General features: G+C 53.4%; 1 non-coding gene and 1 pseudogene across 1 annotated transcript; both read left to right on the forward strand.

The window, feature by feature from the left end:
• Nucleotides 1-2,545: 2,545 nt before the first annotated feature.
• On the forward strand, nt 2,546-2,729 carry LOC116967132. Its single transcript, XR_004410150.1, has one exon. It is a non-coding gene; the product is annotated as a U2 spliceosomal RNA (small nuclear RNA).
• A 242-nt stretch (nt 2,730-2,971) lies between these two features.
• LOC116967129 lies at nt 2,972-3,085 on the forward strand (annotated as a pseudogene).
• The last annotated feature ends 2,462 nt before the right edge of the window (nt 3,086-5,547 follow it).

Below are 5,547 nucleotides of genomic sequence, written 5' to 3' on the forward strand. Positions count from 1 at the left end.
CCACTGCCTCCTTCAGGCTTCCTGTCACCTACAGGAGGACCGGAAGGCAGGCAGAGGGACGTGGAAGTTAAATGTGAAGCTGTTGACCCCAGAGAACGTTGAGGAGCTAAAGAGGGACTACGCACGTTGGAGAACGGTGAGGCCCCTCTTTGACTCCCCGACACTCTGGTGGGAAGCAACCAAGGAGAACATTAAGAGGTTCTTCATAGCCAAAGGGGTTCAGAGAGCAAGACAGAGTCAGAGGGAATTGTGCCAACTCCAGACAGAATTGCAACAACTGCTCCTTCTGCAGTCGAGGGGGGTGGATGTGAGGGAGGAACTTAGAGAGGTGAAGGACCGGCAAGCTCGGCTCTTTACCTCTGAATCCTCCAAGATCATCTTCCGATCCAGGGTCCGCCATGTGGAGCAGGATGAGACGTGCTCACGTTTCTTCTTCCATAAGGTTCACAGGGGGAGCTCTGTGATCAACAGCCTTAGGGAGGAGGACGGCTCAGTAGCATCCTCGCAGACAGACATGATGAGGGTCTGCAAATCCTTTTACTCGGAATTGTATGACCAAAAGGCCACAGACAGCACCGCCTCCCAGAACTTCCTGTCCTCTATCACGGAGGTCTTGGAGGACAGCAAGCAGGAGAGTCTGGACCAACCACTGACCCTAGAGGAGCTGACTGGCTCCATCCGCTCCTTTGACTCGAGTAAAACTCCCGGAAGCGATGGCTTACCGGCCGAGTTGTATTCGGCTCTGTGGGACTGGGTGGGCCCGGACCTGCTGGAAGTGTACAACGACATGCTTCTAGCCGGCAGCATGTCAGACTCCATGAGGAAGGGCAGCATCACCCTAATCTACAAGCAGAAGGGGGAGATGAAAGATATAAAGAATTGGAGACCCATAACATTGTTGAATGTAGACTACAAGATCCTGTCTAAGGCCATCGCCAACCGGGTCAAGTCTGCTCTGGGACGGGTGATCCACCCGGACCAAACCTGTGCTGTACCTGGCAGGAAAATCTCAGACAGCCTAGCGCTGCTGAGAGATACCATCGCCTACGTGCAGGACAGACGGGTGGATGCCTGCCTAGTCAGCTTGGACCAGGAGAAGGCCTTCGACAGGATATCGCACACGTACATGAGGGACGTGCTCTCCAAAATGGGTTTTGGAGAGGGAATCCGAAATTGGATCAAACTGCTCTACACCAACATCCGTAGTGCAGTCCAAATCAATGGGTGGGAATCAGACAGTTTCCCTGTAAGGTCTGGAGTCAGGCAGGGTTGCCCTCTCTCTCCTGTCTTGTTTGTCTGCTGTATTGAACCTTTTGCCGAGTCCATCAGGAAGGATGCGAGCATAAGAGGAGTGACATTGCCAGGCAGTGGGGGCATTCAGGTCAAGACCTCCCTGTACATGGACGATGTCGCCGTCTTCTGCTCGGATCCAAGGTCGGTCCGCAGATTGATCAGCATCTGTGACCAGTTTGAGTCGGCCACGGGAGCCAGGGTGAACCGCAGGAAGAGCGAGGCCATGCTCTTTGGCAACTGGCCCGACCGATCTTCCATCCCCTTCACCATCAAGCCTGACTTCTTGAAGGTGCTGGGGATCTGGTTCGGGGGGGCTGAGTCGAGTAACAAGAATTGGCTGGAGCGGATAGCCAAGGTGGGGAGGAAGCTGGAGCTGTGGAGGCAACGCTCCCTCTCCATAACCGGGAAAAATTTGGTCATCAGGTGTGAGGTGCTCTCGGGTCTGCTGTACTTGGCACAAGTGTGGCCTGTCCCTCCCTCCTACGCCACGGGGATCACCCGGGCCGTCTTCCAGTTCATCTGGGGGTCGAGGATGGACTGGGTACGACGGGTCACCATGTACAAGTCGGCAGACAACGGGGGTAAAAGCGTGCCCAACGTCGCCCTCATCCTGATGGCCACCTTTGTGTGTGGCTGCATCAGGCGGAGTGTAGAGCCAAGGCACGTGGGCACTAAGTGCCACTACCTGCTGAGGTTCTACCTGTCCCCGGTGTTGCGAAGGATGGGCCTGGCGCAGATGCCACGCAATGTACCAGTCAGCTGGACATTGCCGCCCCATCTGAGTCTGTTGACAGGTTCTTCCGGACCAACACCTTTGACCACAAGTCCATCGGGCAGTGGTCAGCACGGAATGTCCTGCAGGCACTGCAGGGAAAGGACTCGATGGATCCGGTGGCGTGGTTCCCAGAGCAGACTGCCCAGCTTGTCTGGCAAAATGCCTCATCGCCAGAACTGACCAACAAGCACCAAGACCTGGCTTGGCTGGCGGTGAGGGGAGCCCTCTCGGTTAGATCCTTCCTGCACCGTCGGAACCTCACTACCAGCGCACGCTGCCCCCGGGACGGTTGCTATGGAGAGGAGACGGTTGCCCACCTCTTTGCAGAATGTGGATTTGCAAAACGAGTCTGGAGAGGTATGAAAGGGTCCCTGGAACGATTTATCCCGAACAGCTCCGTCACAGAGGACAGAAAATGCCGGATGAATTTTGTTTGAATGGTTCAGAAATTGTATATATTTACCAATTGAATAAAGTATATTTTGAAATAAAAATAAAAAATAAAAAATCTGTTCTTATCAGTTTAATATCTGATACGTCCCTTATCTAGGGACCATATTTTAAATTGATTTTTGGAACAGGGAGATGGAATAGGGGCTTGCTCCGTCCACTCCACGCATCGACCCAGTATTGCAGTGCCTCTGGGAACGGTGCACCTCCATTTTGGGACATTTTCAAAGTAAAAAAAAAGACAAAACTTAACTCTTCACGCTTGCATAAAAGCTGCGTGTCTGCCTTCTGCCCTCTCTCACTCTGCGTGTGTGTGTGTGTCTTGACGGAACCACTCAAGTAAGAGGAGGATGCTGCTCGCATTTCAACCCAAAAGCAACTGAAACTTCCAGGTAGGAGAAAAAAATCTTCAGCAAAATGTTCAAAGTCACAATTGCCGGCTCTGCCAATCAAGTCGCTTCTCGGCCTTATGGCTAAGGTCAAGTGTAGTATCTGTTCTTATCAGTCAGTAAAAGAGTGCTAAAAGACAGCGTCTGTTCTTGTTAGAACAGTCCTGGCGGTCCATTAAGGACAGGAGCTGCAGATTGTGATTTAAAAATCGTAGCAATGGCAGCTGCAATGGGAACTAGAGGACAGGGTATCCGCAATACCCTCAGGATTAGTGTCAAGGATCTCAGCGAGGGGATGCCCTTCAGTCGAGATACCTTTGTAAAGAAGGTCTTGCTGGAGACCTGCAAGTTCGAGCCCAGGGATATCTACTGCCTCCAGGACTTCCCGGGTAACGGTTATTTCGACGTTACATTTGTGCTTCCGACAGGATGGCAAAAACTGTTAAAGGATTTCCAGGAGAAGGTGAATGAAGCTCCGCTGTCGTTGCTGAAGGTGCAGCCACTCTTCACCCTCCCAAACCAAAAAGAAAGGACGATCACGGTGCATATGTTTAACCCACATGTGCCCGTAGTGGATGTCCTCACCTTCCTTGCTCGCTATGTCGACGGAGCAGGGAACAGCGTGGACGTGAAGGATCTGCATGGGATTTGGACGAGCAAGCGGCAGGTCAAGGTAAAGCTGAGGGTGGACAAGGAAGGAGCTCTCCTCCACCCTCCATCGGTGTTCGCAATTGGAGGAAACCGAGGATATTTAAATTACGTGGGGCAGCCCAGAGTATGCAGAAAATGTAACAAGCCTGGACATGTGGTGGCCCAATGCAATGCAGTGGTCTGCAAAAACTGCAAAACGGAGGGCCACGAGACAAAAGACTGTCAGGCCAGCAAGAACTGCAACCTGTGTGGGGAGGGAGGCCACCTTTACAGGGCCTGCCCAAAAAGAGCCTGTACATATGCACAGGCAACAAGAGGGGCGGCTTCCAGCACCCCCAGGGTAGGTGAGACACCCACTACCACTGCCAAGTCCCCAGCAGAAAGGGGAAACAGGGATGAGGCAGCCCAACCACATCAACCACCTCGAGCCCCCAAGTGCCAGGAGAACTCCAGCACCAAGCCCAGGAGGGAAAGTCAATGGAGGAGGGGGGAGAGCAGATTTGGACGACGGTGAAGTATAAAAAACACCAGAAGGGTCAGCACACGGAGCAGAGGCCAGAAGGGGATGGCAAGCCCAAAAACCCCCCAAAAAAAACGTTCTCTCTCCCTGACAGAAGGGAGCAACCTCTCCTCCTCGTCGGTGGATGAGGCGAACGGGAAACCCCACAAGAAGAAAACCGGGGAGGAAAGGAGAAGGTCCAGGCCGATTGTACACCTGCACCAGGAGACCGAGAGCAGTGCAGCGGTCGAGGGGCTCCAGCCCCAGGACATCGGGAGCAGAGCAGTGGTCGAGGGGTCCAGCCCCAGGGCATCGGGAGCAGTGCAGTGGCCGTTGGGCCCCAGCCCCAGGACATCGGGAGCAGAGCAGTGGTCGAGGGGCTCCAGCCCCAGGGCATCGACAGCAGTGCAGTGGCCGTTGGGCCCCAGCTCCGGGCAACCGGGAGCATTGAAGCGGCCGATGGGCTCCAGCTCCGGGCAACCGGGAGCATCGTAGCGGCCGATGGGCGCCAGCTCCGGGCAACCGGGAGTATCGTAGCGGCCGATGGGCGCCAGCTCCCTCGCCGGCCCCTCGCCAGCCCGGCCGCCGTTTGGTGGCGTTTCTCCCCCCGGCCCGCACCCTCTCCCTCTCCCCCACTTTCACTCAAACTTTGCCCTGAATATGCGAAACTCTTGCAATCCCTCCAATCAGACGGGAGAGGCTGGTGCTTGCCTCTGTTGGTGTATATTGGAACTGCAGGTAACCAAGTCAAGTCAAGTCGAGTCAAGTCTAGTTTATTCGTCACATACACATACGAGATGTGCAGTGAAATGAAAAGTGGCAATGCTCGCGGACTTTGTGAAAAAGACAAACAAACAAACAACCAAACAAACTACAAACAGAATGGAACAGAATCACATATTCTTTTACATATTAAATATTGTGGGCGGAAGGAAAAATGGGAAAAAAAACAGTAGAGTGGTACAGTAAAGTTAGTCCCTGGTGAGATAGGAGTTTACATTCCTATTGGCCTCCTTCTCAACCTCTCCGTTCTCGCAGCATGGCAACGGAGGCGTTTGCCTGACCGTAGCAGCTGGAACAGTCCGTTGCAGGGGTGGAAGGGGTCTCCCATAATCTTATTGGCTCTGGGGTTGCACCTCCTGATGTATAGTTCCTGTAGGGGGGCGAATGAAGTTCGCATAGTGTGTTTGGCCGAACGCACCACTCTCTGCAGAGCCTTCTTGTCCTGGGCAGAGCAATTCCCAAACCAGATGGTAATATTTCCGGACAAGGTGCTTTCCACAGCCGCTGAGTAGAAGCACTGGAGGATCCTCGGAGACACTCTGAATTTCCTCAATTGCCTGATGTGGTAAAGGCGCTGCCTTGCCTTACTCACGAGTGCTGCGGCGTGTGATGTCCATGTCATAATAATAATAATAATAATAATAATATCTTTTATTGTCATTGCACATAAGTGCAACGAGATTTGGTATGCAGCTTCCATCCGATGT

The sequence above is a fragment of the Amblyraja radiata genome, chromosome 38, assembly GCF_010909765.2.
Source record: "Amblyraja radiata isolate CabotCenter1 chromosome 38, sAmbRad1.1.pri, whole genome shotgun sequence".
NCBI lineage: Eukaryota > Metazoa > Chordata > Chondrichthyes > Rajiformes > Rajidae > Amblyraja > Amblyraja radiata.